Source organism: Coregonus clupeaformis, chromosome 25, assembly GCF_020615455.1.
Source record: "Coregonus clupeaformis isolate EN_2021a chromosome 25, ASM2061545v1, whole genome shotgun sequence".
NCBI lineage: Eukaryota > Metazoa > Chordata > Actinopteri > Salmoniformes > Salmonidae > Coregonus > Coregonus clupeaformis.
The window spans coordinates 35,898,977-35,919,480 of NC_059216.1; the positions used below are offsets into that span (position 1 = coordinate 35,898,977).

Genomic DNA, 20,504 nt, shown 5'->3' on the forward strand with positions numbered 1-20,504 from the left:
AGAGCGACTCACAAATTGGTGCGTTCACCCTATAGCCAGTGGGATAACCACTTTACAATTTTGGGGGGGGGGTAGAAGGATTACTTTATCCTATCCCAGGTATTCCTTAAAGAGGTGGGGTTTCAAATGTCTCCGGAAGGTGGTGAGTGACTCCGCTGTCCTGGCGTCGTGAGGGAGCTTGTTCCACCATTGGGGTGCCAGAGCAGCGAACAGTTTTGACTGGGCTGAGCGGGAACTATGCTTCCGCAGAGGAAGGGGAGCCAGCAGGCCAGAGGTGGATGAACGCAATGCCCTCGTTTGGGTGTAGGGACTGATCAGAGCCCGAAGGTACAGAGGTGCCGTTCCCCTCACTGCTCCATAGGCAAGCACCATGGTCTTGTAGCGGATGCGAGCTTCAACTGGAAGCCAGAGAGTCACTAATGTATTTGTCCTCTTGCTCAGTTGTGCACCGGGGCCTCCCACTCCTCTTTCTATTCTGGTTAGAGCCAGTTTGCACTGTTCTGTGAAGGGAGTAAGTAGTACACAGCGTTTTACAAGATCTTCAGTTTCTTAGCAATTTCTCGCATGGAATAGCTTTAATTTCTCAGAACAAGAATAGACTGACGAGTTTCAGAAAAGTTATTTGTTTCTGGCCATTTTGAGCCTGTAATCGAACCCACAATTGCTGATGCTCCAGATACTCAACTAGTCTCAAGAAGGCCAGTTGTATTGCTTCTTTAATCAGCACAACAGTTTTCAGCTGTGCTAACATAATTGCAAAAGGGTTTTCTAATGATCAATTAGCCTTTTTAAAATGATAAACTTGGATTAGCAAACACAACGTGCCATTGGAACACAGGACTGATGGTAGCTGATAATCGGACCCTCTGTACGCCTATGTAGATATTCCATTAAAAATCAGCCGTTTCTAGCTACACTAGCCATTTACAACATTAACAATGTCTACACTGTATTTCTGATCAATTGGATGTTATTTTCATGGACAAAAAAATGCTTTTCTATCGAAAACAAGGACATTTCTAAGTAACCCCATACTTTTGAACGGTATTGTATGTATGTATTTACATTTTAGTCATTTAGCAGACGCTCTTATCCAGAGCGACTTACAGTTAGTGAGTGCATACATATATATATTTTTAGACTGGTCCCCGCGGGAATCGAACCCACAACCCTGGCGTTGCAAGCGCCATGCTCTACCAACTGAGCTAGTGTGTGTGTGTGCGTGTACAGTTGAAGTCGGAAGTTTACATACACCTTAGCCAAATACATTTAAACTCAGTTTTTCAACCACTCCCCAAATTTCTTGTTAACAAACTATAGTTTTGGCAAGTCGGTTAGGACATCTACTTTGTGCATGACACAAGTAATTTTTCCAACAATTCTTTACAGACAGATTATTTCACTTATAATTCACTGTATCACAATTCCAGTGGAACACTTAAACAACACAATGTAACTCCAAGTCAATCACACTTCTGTGAAATCAAACTGTCTACTTAGGAAGCAACACTGATTGACAATAAATGTCACATGCTGTTGTGTAAATGGAATAGACAACAGGTGGAAATTATAGGCAATTAGCAAGACACCCCCAATAAAGAAGTGGTTCTGCAGGTGGTGACCACAGACCACTTCTCAGTTCCTATGCTTCCTGGCTGATGTTTTGGTCACTTTTGAATGCTGGCGGTGCTTTCACTCTAGTGGTAGCATGAGACTGAGTCTACAACCCACACAAGTGGCTCAGGTAGTGCAGCTCATCCAGGATGGCACATCAATGCGAGCTGTGGCAAGAAGGTTTGCTGTGTCTGTCAGCGTAGTGTCCAGAGCATGGAGGCGCTACCAGGAGACAGGCCAGTGGAGGAGGCCGTAGGAGGGCAACAACCCAGCAGCAGGACTGCTACCTCTGCCTTTGTGCAAGGAGGAGCAGGAGGAGCACTGCCAGAGCCCTGCAAAATGACCTCCAGTAGGCCACAAATGTGCATGTGTCTGCTCAAATGGTCAGAAACAGACTCCATGAGGGTGGTATGAGGGTCCGACGTCCACAGGTGGGGGTTGTGCTTACAGCCAAACACCGTGCGGGACGTTTGGCATTTGCCAGAGAACACCAAGATTGGCAAATTCGCCACTGGCACCCTGTGCTCTTCACAGATGAAAGCAGGTTCACACTGAGCACGTGACAGACGTGACGAGTCTGGAGACGCCGTGGAGAACGTTCTGCTGCCTGCAACATCCTCCAGCATGACCGGTTTGGCGGTGGGTCAGTCATGGTGTGGGGTGGCATTTCTTTGGGGGGCCGCACAGCCCTCCATGTGCTTGCCAGAGGTAGCCTGACTGCCATTAGGTACCGAGATGAGATCCTCAGACCCCTTGTGAGACCATATGCTGTTGCGGTTGGCCCTGGGTTCCTCCTAATGCAAGACAATGCTATACCTCATGTGGCTGGAGTGTGTCAGCAGTTCCTGCAAGAGGAAGGCACTGATGCTATGGACTGGCCCGCCCGTTCCCCAGACCTGAATCCAATTGAGCACATCTGGGACATCATGTCTCACTCCATCCACCAACGCCACGTTGCACCACAGACTGTCCAGGAGTTGGCGGATGCTTTAGTCCAGGTCTGGGAGGAGATCCCTCAGGAGACAATCCGCCACCTCATCAGGAGCATGCCCAGGCGTTGTAGGGAGGTCATACAGGCACGTGGAGGCCACACACACTACTGAGCCTCATTTTGACTTGTTTTAAGGACATTACATCAAAGTTGGATCAGCCTGTAGTGTGGTTTTCCACTTTAATTTTGAGGGTGACTCCAAATCCAGACCTCCATGGGTTGATAAATTTGATTTCCATTGATAATTTTGGTGTGATTTTGTTGTCAGCACATTCAACTATGTAAAGAAAAAAGTATTTAATAAGATTATTTCATTCATTCAGATCTAGGATGTGTTGTTTAAGTGTTCCCTTTATTTTTTTGAGCTGTGTGTGTGTATGTGTGTGTGTGTGTGTGTGTGTGTGTGTGTGTGTGTGTATGTATGTATGTATATGTGTATATATATATATATATGTATGTATGTGTGCCTTTCCAAATCATGTCCAATCAATTGTATTTACCACAGGTGGACTCCAATTCACTTTTAGAAACATCTCAAGGATGATCATTGGAAACAGGATGCACCTGAGCTCAATTTCGAGTCTCATAGCAAAGGGTCTGAATACTTATGTAAATAAGGTATTTCTGTTTTCGCTGGGGTATTGTGTGTAGATTAATGAGGAAAATGTTTTATTTAATCCATTTTAGAATAAGGCTGTAACGTAACAAAATGTGGAAAAAATTCAAGGGGTCTGAATACTTTCCGAATGCACTGTATATAAATGCCTACTTTTGCGCGAACTGCCACGCACATTTTGGGGTATATTGTGTACGTACGCATGGTTTATAAATGAGGCCCCTGAGAACAACGGAGCATTTTTTGGTATTTGTCAGGAGTTAGTGTGTGACATTGTTAAACATCCATATTGAAATTCATTATGCTCTTTAACATCAGTCGGAGAGCAGAGAATCCTTGAACAGCTGATGTTTGCTGGAGCGTTTTGTCATCATGCCCAATGATTCCCATGTAGGAGTGACGCGCTCTCTTTATCTCGTTCTCTTTCTAGCTCTCTCCTTTTATCTCTCTTTCGATCTCTCTCGGCAGGCAGGCAGGGAGGCATGCTGTGTCACTCTCTGGCTGCTCCACATACACCATGTTAATATGCATGGCACAGATGGGAATATAATGTAAATTAGAATACTGTATAATGTATTGGTGTCCCTGGTCTCTGAATATGTTAGTGGTGTTAAGTGAGAAACAGGTCTGTATAATCCTGTAAAATTCTGCCCTGTGAAATGTTTTTGACATTTGTGCCTAAAATATTAGGGAGGGAGGGAGGGGGGGGACATTTACAGGGTAGACAACTAATGGATTCAAACATTAATATGAGAGTTTGAGAGATTTCTACACTGGTTTTGTTACAGTACAGATGTTAATGTTTCTAAACAGTTAGAACAACTCCTTTAAAGCTACAGTCTGTCATTTGTTTTTGTTTTTAGAGTAACTGTATCCCTGTCACTTTTTGCTGTAAAGCTGAGTGATATTGCAGATTGCACCTTTACGGATGGGGCCCAGCAATTTCTCCTGTCTGCACCTCTCCTGCATGTTCCTTTACAGTATGTGGCACAGCAAATAAATCCTCAGTTTCTTCTTTTAATCTGGTGTGCCTTTATAAAACTGGGGGGATTTGTACCTGACCCTCTAAATGTATGTCACTGAATGAAGTAGGCCTAATCTGAAGTTGTAAATCATGAAATGTATAATAACCTGAATAAATGTTTTTAAAGAATTGTCCTCTGTGTCCCTGACATGCATATACCTGGGCCTCTACTTTTCTCTCTGTGGTCCTGTTTGGTTCAGTTGGTACGACCATGGCTCTAGCTATGCGAAGGTTGTGGGTTCAATTTCTGCAGGGATCACCTACTCATACTGAAAATGTGTACACTCACTGTACCTTGATCTAAACTCTTTCTGACTGAGATGCTTTTGGTCACAATGTTGCCACAACCTCCACATTTAGAGACTCGAAATTTAGAATACAGGATTTATTCATGCATCCCATTTTTTGTACATTGCTTAATGTTTTTCCTGATATAATGGACCTTCTTTTGGATATTCTTGGAAAGCATTGGAGAGATGCCACAGAAAGAGAGGGCTATCCAGAGAGATTGGGGAAAAGTGAGAACGAGAGATCCAAGTAAAGGACGGAGAGTGAGTGAAGCTGCAATATGTAACTTTTTGGGCGACCCGGACAAATTCACGGAAATTGACTCCCTGCGGACCTGGCATCTTTTCACTCCCTCCTCTCTACATTTTCTTCCTCTGTTCCTGCTGCTAAAGCCACTTTCTACCACTCTAAATTCCAAGCATCTGCCTCTAACCCTAGGAAGCTCTTTGCCACCTTCTCCTCCCAGCTGAATCCTCCTCCCCCCCTCCCTCTCTGTGGATGACTTCGTCAACCATTTTGAAAAGAAGGTTGACGACATCCGATCCTCATTTATTAAGTCAAATGACACCGCTGGTCCTGCTCACACTGCCCTACCCTATGCTTTGACTTCTTTCTCCCCTCTCTCTCCAGATAAAATCTTGCGACTTGTGACCGCCGACCTGCCCGCTTGACCCTATCCCCTCCTCTCTTCTCCAGACCATTTCCGGAGACCTTCTCCCTTACCTCACCTCGCTCATCAACTCATCCTTGACCGCTGGCTATGTCCCTTCCGTCTTAAAGAGAGTGAGAGTTGCACCCCTTCTCAAAAAACCTACACTCGATCCCTCCGATGTCAACAACTACAGACCAGTATCCCTTCTATCTTTTCTCTCCAAAACTCTTGAGCCAACTCTCTTGCTATCTCTCTCAGAATGACATTCTTGATCCAAACCAGTCAGGTTTCAAGACTGGTCATTCAACTGAGACTGCTCTTCTCTGTGTCACGGAGGCTCTCCGCACTGCTAAAGCTAACTCTCTCTCTGCTCTCGTCCTTCTAGACCTATCTGCTGCCTTTGATACTGTGAACCATCAGATCCTCCTCTCCACCCTCTCCGAGTTGGGCATCTCCGGCGCGGCTCACTCTTGGATTGCGTCCTACCTGACAGGTCGCTCCTACCAGGTGGCGTGGCGAGAATCTGTCTCCGCACCACGTGCTCTCACCACTGGTGTCCCCCAGGGCTCAGTTCTAGGCCCTCTCCTATTCTCGCTATACACCAAGTCACTTGGCTCTGTCATATCCTCACATGGCCTCTCCTATCATTGCTATGCAGACGACACACAATTAATCTTCTGATAACCAGGTGGCGAATCGCATCTCTGCATGTCTGGCAGACATATCAGTGTGGATGACGGATCACCACCTCAAGCTGAACCTCGGCAAGACGGACCTGCTCTTCCTCCCGGGGAAGGACTGCCCGTTCCATGATCTCGCCATCACGGTTGACAACTCCGTTGTTTCCTCCTCCCAGAGTGCAAAGAACCTTGGCGTGACCCTGGACAACACCCTGTCGTTCTCCGATAACATCAAGGCGGTGACCCGATCCTGTAGGTTCATGCTCTACAACATTCGCAGAGTACGACCCTGCCTTACACAGGAAGCGGCACAGGTCCTAATCCAGGCACTTGTCATCTCCCGTCTGGATTACTGCAACTCGCTGTTGGCTGGGCTCCCTGCCTGTGCCATTAAACCCCTACAACTTATCCAGAACGCCGCAGCCCGTCTGGTGTTCGACCTTCCCAAGTTCTCTCACGTTACCCCGCTCCTCCGCACACTCCACTGGCTTCCAGTTGAAGCTCGCATCTGCTACAAGACCATGGTGCTTGCCTACGGAGCTGTGAGGGGAACGGCACCTCCGTACCTTCAGGCTCTGATCAGTCCCTACACTCAAACGAGGGCATTGCGTTCATCCACCTCTGGCCTGCTGGCTCCCCTACCTCTGCGGAAGCACAGTTCCCGCTCAGCCCAGTCAAAACTGTTCGCTGCTCTGGCACCCCAATGGTGGAACAAGCTCCCTCACGACGCCAGGACAGCGGAGTCACTCACCACCTTCCGGAGACACTTGAAACCCCACCTCTTTAAGGAATACCTGGGATAGGATAAAGTAATCCTTCTACCCCCCCTTACCACACCCCCCCCCAAAAAAAACTATTGTAAAGTGGTTGTCCCACTGGCTATCATAAGGTGAATGCACCAATTTGTAAGTCGCTCTGGATAAGAGCGTCTGCTAAATGCCGAAAATGTAAAATGTAAATGTAATTCCACATTTTGTTGTTACAGCCTGAATTCAAAATGGATGGGCTGGGCTAAATTTAAATCTTAGCCCCAGCCTGAGGTTGTTTGCACTCTGAAGCATGTTCTCATCAAGAATTTGCCTGTATTTGGCTCCATTAATTGTTCCCTCTATCCTTACCAGTCTCCCAGTCCCTGCTGCTGAAAAGCATCCCCATAGCATGATACTGCCATCACCATGCTTCACGGTAGGGATGGTGTTAGACGGGTGATGAGCTGTGCCTGGTTTTCTCCAGACATAGTGCTTTGCATTCAGGCCAAAGAGTTCAATTTATGTCTCATCAGACCATAGAATCTTTTGCCGTATGCTCCCAGTCTTTCACGTGCCTTTTTCTCAGGAGTGGCTTCCATCTGGCCACTCCCATAAAGCCCAGATTGGTGAGGTGCTGTAGGTACTGTTGTCCTTCTGGCAGGTTCTCCCATCTCAGCCAACCAAGGAACTCTGTAGTTCTGTCATTGGGTTCTTGGTCACCTCCCTGACCAAAGTCCTTCTTGCCCGGTTTCTCAGTTTGGTTTGGGTAGTTCCATATTTTTTCAATTTCCCAGTGATGGAGACCACTGTGCTTTTGGAAACTTTCAACACTCTAGAAATTGTTTTATACCCTTCCCCAGATATACAGTATCAAATATTATTTGTCATATACACGTGTTTAGCAGATGTTATTGCGGGTGTAGCGAAATGCTTGTGCTTCTAGCTCCGACAGTGCAGTAATATCTAACAAGTAATATCTAACATTTTCACAAAATATACCCAATACACACACATCTAGTAAGGAATGGAATTTAAGAATATATAAATACAGTGGGGGAAAAAAGTATTTAGTCAGCCACCAATTGTGCAAGTTCTCCCACTTAAAAAGATGAGGCCTGTAATTTTCATCATAGTTACACATCAACTATGACAGAGAAATTGAGAAAAATCACATTGTAGGATTTTTAATGAATTTATTTCCAAATAAATATATAAAAATAAGTATTTGGTCACCTACAAACAAGCAAGATTTCTGGCTCTCACAGACCTGTAACTTCTTCTTTAAGAGGCTCCTCTGTCCTCCACTCGTTACCTGTATTAATGGCACCTGTTTGAACTTGTTATCAGTATAAAAGACACCTGTCCACAACCTCAAACAGTCACACTCCAAACTCCACTATGGCCAAGACCAAAGAGCTGTCAAAGGACACCAGAAACAAAATTGTAGACCTGCACCAGGCTGGGAAGACTGAATCTGCAATAGGTAAGCAGCTTGGCTTGAAGAAATCAACTGTGGGAGCAATTATTAGGAAATGGAAGACATACAAGACCACTGATAATCTCCCTCGATCTGGGGCTCCACGCAAGATCTCACCCCGTGGGGTCAAAATGATCACAAGAACGGTGAGCAAAAATCCCAGAACCACACGGGGGGACCTAGTGAATGACCTGCAGAGAGCTGGGACCAAAGTAACAAAGCCTACCATCAGTAACACACTACGCCGCCAGGGACTCAAATCCTGCAGTGCCAGACGTGTCCCCCTGCTTAAGCTAGTACATGTCCAGGCCCGTCTGAAGTTTGCTAGAGTGCATTTGGATGATCCAGAAGAGGATTGGGAGAATGTCATATGGTCAGATGAAACCAAAATATAACTTTTTTGGTAAAAACTCAACTCGTCGTGTTTGGAGGACAAAGAATGCTGAGTTGCATCCAAAGAACACCATACCTACTGTGAAGCATGGGGGTGGAAACATCATGCTTTGGGGCTGTTTTTCTGCAAAGGGACCAGGACGACTGATCCGTGGAAAGGAAAGAATGAATGGGGCCATGTATTGTGAGATTTTGAGTGAAAACCACCTTCCATCAGCAAGGGCATTGAAGATGAAACGTGGCTGGGTCTTTCAGCATGACAATGATCCCAAACACACCGCCCGGGCAACGAAGGAGTGGCTTCGTAAGAAGCATTTCAAGGTCCTGGAGTGGCCTAGCCAGTCTCCAGATCTCAACCCCATAGAAAATCTTTAGAGGGAGTTGAAAGTCTGTGTTGCCCAGCGACAGCCCCAAAATATCACTGCTCTAGAGGAGATCTGCTTGGAGGAATGGGCCAAAATACCAGCAACAGTGTGTGAAAACCTTGTGAAGACTTACAGAAAACGTTTGACCTGTGTCATTGCCAACAAAGGGTATATAACAAAGTATTGAGAAACTTTTGTTATTGACCAAATACTTATTTTCCACCATCATTTGCAAATAAATTCATTAAAAATCCTACAATGTGATTTTCTGGATTTTATTTTCTCATTTTGTCTGTCATAGTTGACGTGTACCTATGCTGAAAATTACAGGCCTCTCATCTTTTTAAGTGGGAGAACTTGCACAATTGGTGGCTGACTAAATACTTTTTTCCCCACTGTATATGGACAAGCAATGACAGAGCGGCATGGACTAAGATACAGTAGAATATTATAGAATAGAATGCAGTATATACATATGAGATGAGTAGTGCAAGATATGTAAACATTATTAAAGTGACTAGTGTTCCATTTCTTAAAGTGGCCAGTGATTTCAATAGGCAGCAGCAGCCTCTAATGTGCTAGTGATGGCTATTTAACAGTCTGATGGCCTTGAGATAGAAGCTGTTTTTCATTGTCTCTGTCCCAGCTTTGATGCACCTGTACTGACCTCGCCTTCTGGATGATAGCGGAGTGAACAGGCAGTGGCTCGGGTGGTTGATGTCCTTGATTATCTTTTTGGCCTTCCTGTGACATCGGGTGCTGTAGGTGTCTTGGAGGGCGGGTAGTTTGCCCCCGGTAATGCGTTCGGCAGACCGCACCACCCTCTGGAGAGCCCTGCAGTTGCGGGCGGTGCAGTTGCCGTACCAGGCGGTGATACAGCCCGACAGGATGCTCTCAATTGGAACTTGAAGCTTTCCACCTTCTCCACTGCGGTCCCGTCGATTGTGGATAGGGGGGTGCACCCTCTGCTGTTTCCTGAAGTCCACTATCATCTCCTTTGTTTTGTTGACGTTGAGTGAGAGGTTATTTTCCTGGCACCACACTCCCAGAGCCCTCACCTCCACCCTGTAGGCGGTCTTGTCATTGTTGGTAATCAAGCCTACTACTGTTCTGTCATCTGCAAACTTGATGATTGAGTTGGAGACGTGCTTGGCCACGCAGTCATGGGTGTACAGGGAGTACAGGAGGGGGCTGAGCACGCACCCTTGTGGGGCCCCAGTGTTGAGGATCAGCGAAGTGGAAATGTTGTTTCCTACCTTCACCACCTGGGGGCGGCCCGTCAGTAAGTCCAGGACCCAGTTGCACAGGGCGGGGTTCAGACCCAGGGCCTTGAGTTAATGATGAGCTTGGAGGGTACTATGGTGTTGAATGCTGAGCTATAGTCAATGAACAGCATTCTTACATAGGTATTCCTCTTGTCCAGATGGGAGAGGGCAGTGTGCAGTGTGATGGCGATTGCATCGTCTGTGGATCTATTGGGGCGGTAAGCAAATTGAAGTGGATCTAGGTGACAGGTAAGGCAGAGGCGATATTATCCTTGACTAGTCTCTCAAAGCGCTTCATGATGACAGAGGTGAGTGCTACGGGGCGATAGTCATTTAGTTCAGTTACCTTTGCTTTCTTGGGTACAGGAACAATGGTGGCCTTCAGAAAGTATTCAGACCCCTTGACTTTTCAACATTTTGTTACGTTACAGCATTATTCTAAAATGGATTAAATTGTATTTTTTTCTCATCAATCGACACACAATACCCCATAATGACAAAGCAAAACTAATGTGTTAAAAATTAAAAACTGATATCACATTTTACATAAGTATTCAGACCCTTTACTCAGTACTTTGTTGAAGTACCTTTGGCAGCGATTACAGCCTTGAGTCTTCTTGGGTATGACTCTACAAGCTTGGCACACCTGTTTTTGGGAGTTTCTCCCATTCCTCTCTGCAGATCCTCTCAAGCTCTGTCAGGTTGGATGGGGAGCATTGCTGCACAGCTATTTTCAGGTCTCTCCAGAGGTCTTAGATTGGGTTCAAGGCTGGATTCTGGCTGGGCCACTCAAGGACATTCAGAGACTTGTCCCGAAGCCACTCCTGCGTTGTCTTGGCTGTGTGCTTAGGGTCGTTGTCCTGTTGGAAGATTAACCTTCGCCCCAGTCTGAGGTCGTGAGTGCTCTGGAGCAGGTTTTTATCAAGGATCTTTCTGTACTTTTCGCCGTTCATCTTTGCCTCGATCCTGACTAGTCTCCCAGTCCCTGCCGCTGAAAAAAAAAACACTGCATGATGCTGCCACCACCATGCTTCTCCGTAGGGATGGTGCCAGGTTTCCTCTGGACGTGACGCTTGGCATTCAGGCCAAATACTTCAATCTTGCTTTCATCAGACCAGAGAATCTTGTTTCTCATGGTCTGAGAGTTTTTAAGGGCCTTTTGGCAAACTCCAAGCAGACTGTCATGTGCCTTTTTACTGAGGCGTGACTTCCGTCTGGCCACTCTACTATAAAGGCCTGATTGGTGGAGTGCTGAAGAGATGGTTGTCCTTCTGGAATGTTCTCCCATCTCCACAGAGGAACTCTAGAGCTCTGTCAGAGGGACCATCGGGTTCTTGGTCACCTCCCTGACCAAGGCCCTTCTCCCCGAAATTGCTCAGTTTGGCCGGGTGGCCAGCTCTAGGAAGAGTCTTGGTGGTTCCAAACTTCTTCCATTTAAGAATGATTGAGGACACTGTGTTCTTGGGGACCTTCAATGCTGCATACATTTTTTGGTACCCTTCCCCAGATCTGTGCCTTGACACAATCCTGTCTCGGAGCTCTTCGGACAATTCCTTCAACCTCATGGTTTGGATTTTGCTCTGACATGCACTGTCAACTGTGGGACGTTATATAGACAGGTATGTGCCTTTCCAAATGATGTCCAATCAATTGAATTTACCACAGGTGGACTCCAACCAAGTTGTAGAAAAATCTCAAGGATGATCAATGGAAACAGGTAAATGCAAATAAGGTATTTCTGTTATTAACGTTTTATAAATTATCAAACATTTCTAAAAGCCTGTTTTCACTTTGTCATTATCGTGGATTGTGTGTGGATTGCTGAGGATATTTTAAAAAAAATCCATTTTAGAATAAGGCTGTAATATCAAATATTTGACAAGAGGAAGCAGCAACAGTATCATTTTCAACTTATGTTTTAGGAATATAAATTATACTTTAAAAATATATGTTTAACCCGGTTTCTACTTAATCAGGTATAAATTACTGAATGAGCCCAAAAACGTGCTTTGATTTTGATAATATAACTGAAATCGTGAAAATAAGTTTCTCGCCTAGGACTCTTACTTCATTTAGATCTTTAGTAGACTGACTCTCAGCCTTCCCATCTCCTTTTTCTGTCCGTCCTCCCAAGGACAACCTCCTCCATAGCTACACTGAACAAAAAAAATAAACGTAACAATTTCAGATTTTACAAAATTACAGTTCATATAAGGAAATCAGTCAATTGAAATAAATGTATTAGGCTCTGATCTATGGATGTCACATGACTGGGAATACAGCTAGATAAGATAAGAACTCCATGACCAGGTTATGAAAACAACATTTTTATTCAATATCTAGCATAGGCCTCTGAGTGGGTGACTCACATTGGGCTGGTTTAAACCTGTCAATGTGTGTTCAGTCACTTCAATGCACAGACACCACCAGTCTCCTGCTATGTGTCCAGCTAGTATTGGTTGAGATTGTGAGTCTGAAAGAAAGATACAGTAACATGCATTCCATTTCATATTTCCATATTGTGTAGATGAGATGAGACCGTTTCCAATCGAACTGGATAAGATCCAATTGAGTGACCAATTTATGAAAATATAATCTCAACCTGAATAATGCAGAATGCTTAAACAAAAAGGATTCACGCAGAAAAGATGGGGAAATTAAAAATGTAATGGTCGTGAATTATAAATCTTCCTCTAAGTGGAACAATCCACAGGCAGGCTCCTCAACCATACAGAGGGAAAATTACTGCCACTATTTATGTGTGTCTCTCTCTCTCTCATTCTCTTCTTGTCTGTAGAGATAGTTTTGGGACATTTGTCCGCTTGTTATGAAAGTTTGTCCCAATCCCTCTGGAGTAGGGCAAAGTTAGCCTACTGATGTATAGAAATGCTCAGTGTTCGTTCCACTTATTCCCATCCTCTTCTAGTTTCATTCAGGTCCTTTACAACAGTTCTGTTTCATCCGTGAATCTTTTAAAGAAATTATATTCGATAATAAATGTATGAGCAGCCAGCTCCTATGCGGAGGAGCTCATGCAGGAGAGGGCATCAGTGGCACACGTGTCTCTAGGCTGATATGCATAACATTATGGCAAGGACTAACCTACTTGTTTGTTCTGTGTGGTAATGCCGGTCTATTGTCTCTTAATGTAGAAAACATTTATCTCTGAGGGGATGGAAGAAAGTTAATGGAAAGAGAAAGAGGGAAGGAAGGAAGGGAAGATGAGGAGGGAGAGTGGGAGAGAGAGGAGGAGGAGAGTGAGGTTGGGGAGATGGAGGGATACTGTTAATGTGATTCCAGACTAGGTCAGATTGAATAAGCGCTCTCTTTAATATGCAGTGTGTTGCTGTGACTGAGTGACAGCATGTCAGAGTGGTCCCTCATCAACCTCAAGCCTCATTTGGGTCAAAATCCACTTAGTACAGCTAGCCTCGGCTGGTTAAACTCCTCTACAGATTCTCCTGTTCTCTCGTTGGGGGGCCATCCACAGACTGTGCACCTCTCTCTCACACTCACACTAAAATGGTTAACGTGAAAGTCTTCTTGCTCTCAATCTGCATCTTTCACACTCTTTTCAAATGTATTTAATATACGTTTTAAGACATTCTTGTACCCCTTTACAGACAGACTGAGCTCCTAAGGCTTCATAGCTAAGGCAAACAGACTCCTACCAGCCCGGTGCAGATGAAGTCAGGGGAGTTTATGATCATATTCAGGAGGAACTGGCAGACCCAGACAGACAGTACACCTCCGCCTGTCCATCCCCCGTCCTCTGGTGCACTGAGGTGACACCCAGCCCTGTGCAGTGTATCCAGGCGGAAAACTGCCCTCTGGCACAAGCTGCCTACATTGCCATGCCCTGTGTGTGGGGGGGGTGGGGGTATGCAGCTCGCACCTGCCTCACTCATCCACCTCCCATCTGCCCCTGCACTATAATCTCTGCCACCGATCTAATGACTCTCTGTTTCTGGCTGCCCTGCCATAGCTATGCTGTACACTGGAGATACTGGGGTTAATATAAGAAGACCGACACAGGATTTTTCCATCCTTTGTCTCATACAGTAGGGCGAGTAGGCTTATATTGGGGCCAGTCACAGAAGGTCAAACAAAGATCTGCATATTTGTTGTGGATATCAACAATTTGGAATTTAGTCCCTGATGGGGAAGGCATCATACTGTTAATCTCCCGAGTTTTACTGTGGTGATTTTATTAGTGCAGTAAACTGTTCTATACCTGTAAATCGGACTATGTTGATTTACGTGTAGACGTTTATTGATTATGATTTATGTTTGTTTTAGGAGGATTAAGAGATTCTCACCAGAGGCTGTTTAGATTGCCACCCTTTGCCCATGAATTGATTGTTCGATCTTATAAAGACATTATGCTTTGTCATCTTGAATAGTATGTATTTCTTTAGAATACTTTTTAAAATAAACTTTTTACTGGCTTCCCACTGATGGCCGACCGCTGTTTTCAAGGTAATCGACTCGCGTTCGCATACGCAGTTTCGTGGTCGCTGACATCTGCTTTACAGAGACGATAACACCTGCGCACTCAGTGCGCATTGGCGCAAGTGCGAGCAGAAGCATGGCAGACATTATATGATCATCCAAAATGTTAATACCTTAGGCTGTCAGTGAAGACATTTACTGGAAAAATGATGTTATAACCAAGGTGTCTTTTTATGAATTTTTTTATTGGACTTCTCAATGGGGCCGTCAATGGCAATGATACTTTTTGCGCTCGACCAGCTAAACTGCAGTACCGAAAGTACACTCTGAGCACAGTGGAAAGCGTCCTTCCAGACCGGAACCCTGGCCCCCTGATCTCCCCTCAGTCTTCTTCACCCTCTGTGAACCAAGAAGGGGAGAATCTTTGGGCTAGTTTAGTTGCCTTTTGCTGCCCTCTGCTGGTGTTTAGTGAGATGTTGGGTTGAATGATCGTCACTAAATCTTGCCCCTTTTCTGCTGTTTCTAAGTTCATTTTGCCCCATACTCATTTAGCGTCAAATATTTGTGGTAGAAAGTCCTCATCCATGTTTTAACCTTTTGTGGTTAAAACTCGTAAAATGGTTTGTCGGGAGAATACATGTGGTATACACACACACCAGTCAGGTTGCAATGCAATATTCGATGTTCGTCCAGGTATTCAATACTGGCCAATAGGGGCAACGGTGAGCACTATTGCCATCAAGTAGACTCGCGGCTTGTGAGGGATGGTGGATGGGGTGTAAGCCACAAGCTCCGTCTCCGAGGATCGCCGGTTCAATCCCAGTGCTAGGCACTCTTTAAAACAAATAAAAAACCCTTACCTTTCGGAATTAATGCATAAACTTAGCCATCGAGTTGTTTCTGTTTTAACGCTATCCAAAAACGTAACCCTTAACCAATCGGAATTACACTCACATACACACACACACCAAAAACATCCTAACACTCAGCAGAGAGTGGTTTATGTTATCTAGTAGGGAATGAACAGTGAGTCAATGTGTGGTAGTGAGCTGTCCTTGCCGCTGGAACAGAAAGCTCCACCCCGTTCCTTACAGCAGCCACACACAGAGCCCCATCCTCACTGCATCTCCAGCGTCATTCTGTGGTCGTCCCCTGGCTATATTTTATGTGTGCTGGGCATTCCTCTTTGAGTTGCATTGTTCAGTCAAGTTTGAAAAGAGAAAGAGGAGACTGACTGTCGTTCCAGCTGTGTAGCACAACTGGAGGACGCTGCCAACTTGTGGTGAGTTTAGAATTTTAAAGGACCTCTTTTCTTTTCCCATTTACTCTCTCAACTGGAAAATAAGTTATTTTATTTTTTTCAATTCAGTTTTTGCATTTACAGTTGGAAGATAAGTTTAACTAAGTCTGTTCATTTAGTGTTGGTTTGCCGATGGTAGCCTTCTTTCATAGGATAAAAAGTCATGGAAGTTCTTTAATGATGTAGACTTCTTTAGTGGCTGTGGAGAAGCTTGATCATAATAATTGGAACCGCTTTTATTTGCTGTATCTGTGGTTCCTTCCTTAGTCTCGTCCTGTTTCGCCAAGCTGTGTATGGTGTGTATGACCCAGCTTAAAGACTGTGTAGTGGTATACATAATAGCTATGACGTATGGTATGACCCAGTCCCATGTTATTAGACTGTGTTGATACATGACACAAAGGGATATGGACAATTCCATGGTAACAGAGTGATGCGGTAAAATGCATGCCAAATAAAAAACAATGATTGCAAAGTTAAACAAACCATACAAGTCTATGCACAAGTGTGACTTTTAACAATTTCCACTGAACATTTTTACAAAAACACATTTAATTGAAGAACAGTGCAGATGCAAAGTTTGGTAAACTTTGCATCTGCACTGCTCTTTAAGGAAATGTGTTTTTGTAAAATGTTCTGTTGAAATTGTGCATAGGGTAATTTTCCATATAAAAGGGCCCATGAGCACCAACATGTGAAGTTCATAGGTGCTCGTCAATTCTGGAGTCAAATGAAAGCTAAGAGTCTATTTTTGAGAAATTAAGGCATATATACATTTTTCAACCATTTTCTATCCTAAATATTAGGAATAAGCAAAGGCTTTGATTTCTGGTCAAACAGATGAAAAATAGGTATTTTAGAAAAGATCTACCAGAAAAAGTCTTAAGGTATTAGAAATGCATCAAAACACAAACATGTTGAAGTAAAGAACCCTGCCAACTAATATCAAGACATTAATTATTAAGTGATTAAAACTAGAAATTCTGTTACCAAATTGGTAAACGAATTTCAGAAAAATCAGTAACAGAATTACTGCAATTGAATTGGCTACAATTCACAGTTGGGTCACCTACTACAGTCGTCCCTTCCACTGGCATACTGTTACATTCAACTCATAACTGAGTTCTTTCTCTTTCTGTCGTCTGGACAACCCCTCCCTTTCTCTCTCTCTGCCTCTCTCTATCTCGTTAATATCCCCTATCCCGGCTCTTACTGACATCCACCATAACACCTACCCTCTTTCCATTTACTGTAACCAGCATCCTTACCTACTGAGCACTGACCGACACCGGACGTCCATGGACGTTGAAAAGTAGCTGATATTTGGCCAGTCCGCCCTGGCCTTGATTTCAACGTCCATAGACGTTGAAATCAAGCATAAACATACATGATTGGTTCAGATTTGGTCCGGACTGGACGTCAACGCCAAGATAGTAGGTTAGGTTCCCGGGACCACCCGTACGTAAAATGTATGCACGCATGACTAAGTTGCTTTGGATAAAAGTGACTGCTAAATGGCATATTATATTATTATTGATTTTAAATGTAAAGATTTGAATGCTATGCTCCATCTGAAGCATAGCCATTCAGGTCTCACCTGAGGTGTGTGCTACTTAGAGCAGCCCCAGATGGATAGACCGTTCCATCACAAGGGGTCAGGTAACGTATCCACTGTAGTGTTGCTTCTGAAAGGAGCAACATAAGACGGATCTCTTATCATCAGACACACAGAGGCCTCAGGACACGAGTCAAGGAAGATCGTTTGTCTTCACAGAGACGTTCCCTATCCAATCGTTGTCAGCCGGTAACATGACACCAACACTCTCCTTTTCACTTCTCTGATCTGATGAGACCCTGTTACAGGGGGCTGCCTCTGTTACTGCTTCGTTATAAAGAGTTAGTTTATAGATGTAAGGAAGCCCTGATGCTATTGTTAAGTCGTTTCTATTGGGATTCCCCCTGTCAGGACATGCACAGGGCATCTGCAACCCATCCATACTGGCCTACTGTTTGTCTGAGTGTCATAACAAAGGTGCCATGTTATAGCTTTCCCTCTTCTCTGACTGACAAGCATCAGACTGTTGTATACCAAAGAAAGTATTTAGCAGGATCTTGAATGGAAAATATAACCATTAATGTTACATTCACAAGAGCATAATGTGAGAAGTGAAGACTTCTAGAGAGCTATTTTGTATACATTTTAGTCTTTCAGCAGACACTCTTATCCAGAGTGACCGACAGTAGTGAGGGCATACATTTTCGTACTGGTCCCCTGTGGGAATCGAACCCACAACCCTGGCGTTGCAAGCGCCATTCTCTACCAATTGAGCCACACAGGATCATATAGTATACTAGCTATGATGATGTAGGACATGTTGTTTTGAACAGTAACATACATACCATGCCAAAGAAGCACTTGGGGACATGAGATATCATGTGGTCAGACCACAATGGACTGTTTATAAGAAGCATGCAGTGGCAGTCTGTCTGTGGCCTGACACAGTACTATGCCTCTCACTGGACCACAGCCTATTCATTCATTCATTCCTCAACTCAACTGGTGAAAAGAAAAGCCCTGCGTCCCAAATGGCACCTTATTCCATATATAGTGCATAATTTTTTACCAGAGCCCTATGGGCCATTATAGGGTCCCATTTGGGACGCAGCTGGATTTCAGGCTGTTTCTGACCTCATGGCATCATGTCATTTAACCAACTCAATGAATGGTTCTCTTTTCTGGACAGTTGAGCCAGTCAGTCATACAGTACCATACCACGAGAAGGAGACAAGTCAGCCTACAGTACTGCTGGTCACAACACAGGACTGTTCGGTAGGGCTGTGAATTGCCAAGGACTTCATGATACGATATTATTACGATATTTAGGTGTCGTATTGCGATTCTCACAATTCTACATGTATTGCGATTCAGTACTGATTTTGTGATTCGATGTTCCAAACATATTGCTCACCATATGTCTGCTGCAGAGGTACAGTGCCTTGCAAAAGTATTCATCCCCCTTGGCGTTTTTCCTATTTTGTTGCATTACAACCTGTAATTTAAATGGATTTTTATTTGGATTTCATGTAATGAACATACACAAAATAGTCGAAATTCGTGAAGTGAAATGAAAAAAATAAATAACGGAAAAGTGGTGCTTGCTTATGTATTCACCCCCTTTGCTATGAAGCCCCTAAATAAGATCTGGTGCAACCAATTACCTTCAGAAGTCACATAATTAGTTAGATTGCACACAGGTGGACTTTATTTAAATGTCACATGATCTCACTATATACAGTGAGGGAAAAAAGTATTTGATTCCCTGCTGATTTTGTACGTTTGCCCACTAACAAAGACATGATCAGTCTATAATTTTAATGGTAGGTTTATTTGAACAGTGAGAGACAGAATAACAACAAAAAAATCCTGAAAAACCCATGTCAAAATTGAATTGATTTGCATTTTAATGAGGGGAAATAAGCATTTGACCCCTCTGAAAAACATGACTTAGTACTTGGTGGCAAAACCCTTGTTGGCAATCACAGAGGTCAGACGTTTCTTGTAGTTGGCCACCAGGTGTGCACACATCTCAGGAGGGATTTTGTTCCACTCCTCTTTGCAGATCTTCTCCAAGTCATTAAGGTTTCGAGGCTGACATTTGGGAACTTTCAGCCAACCTTTCAGAACCTTCAGCTCCCTCCACAGATTTTCTATGGGATTAAGGTCTGGAGACTGGCTAGGCCACTCCAGGACCTTAATGTGCTGCTTCTTGAGCCACTCCTTTGTTGCCTTGGCCGTGTGTTTTGGGTCATTGTCATGCTGGAATACCCATCCACGACCCATTTTCAATGCCCTGGCTGAGGGAAGGAGGTTCTCACCCAAGATTTGACGGTACATGGCCCCGTCCATCGTCCCTTTTGATGCGGTGAAGTTATCCTGTCCCCTTAGCAGAAAAACACCCCCAAAGCATAATGTTTCCACCTCCATGTTTGACGGTGGGGATGGTATTCTTGGGGTCATAGGCAGCATTCCTCCTCCTCCAAACACGGCGAGTTGAGTTGATGCCAAAGAGCTCAATTTTGGTCTCATCTGACCACAACATTTTCACCCAGTTCTCCTCTGAATCATTCAGATGTTCATTGGCAAACTTCAGACGGGCCTGTATATGTGCTTTCTTGAGCAGGGGGACCTTGCGGGTGCTGCAGGATTTCAGTCCTTCACGGCGTAGTGTGTTTCCAATTGTTTTCTTGGCGACTATGGTCCCAGCTGCCTTGAGATCATTGACAAGATCCTCCTGTGAAGTTCTGGGCTGATTCCTCACCGTTCTCATGATCATTGCAACTCCACGAGGTGAGATCTTGCATGGAGCCCCAAGCCGAGGGAGATTGACAGTTCTTTTGTGTATATTCCATTTGCGAATAATCGCTCCAACTGTTGTCAGCTTCACACCAAGCTGCTTGGCGATGGTCTTGTAGCCCTTTCCAGCCTTGTGTAGGTCTACAATCTTGTCCCTGACATCCTTGGAGAGCTCTTTGGTCTTGGCCATGGTGGAGAGTTTGGAATCTGATTGATTGATTGCTTCTGTGGACAGGTGTCTTTTATACAGGTAACATGCTGAGATTAGGAGCACTCCCTTTAAA

The 20,504-nt window shown here is 44.4% G+C and overlaps 1 protein-coding gene across 4 annotated transcripts in view; it reads left to right on the top strand.

Annotated features, from left to right (window-relative positions):
• LOC121539606 (SAM and SH3 domain-containing protein 1-like) overlaps positions 1–20,504 on the top strand; it is an 85,723-nt gene that overhangs the window by 37,730 nt on the left and 27,489 nt on the right. Inside the window, exon 1 of one of the 4 annotated variants that reach the window (XM_045207578.1) lies at positions 15,711–15,848. The exons of the other annotated variants lie outside the window; for them this stretch is intronic. The gene's annotated coding sequence lies outside the window, so the exon portion shown is untranslated. Of the gene's footprint in view, positions 1–15,710; positions 15,849–20,504 lie in introns of those variants that run through there. 4 annotated transcript variants of the gene reach the window in all.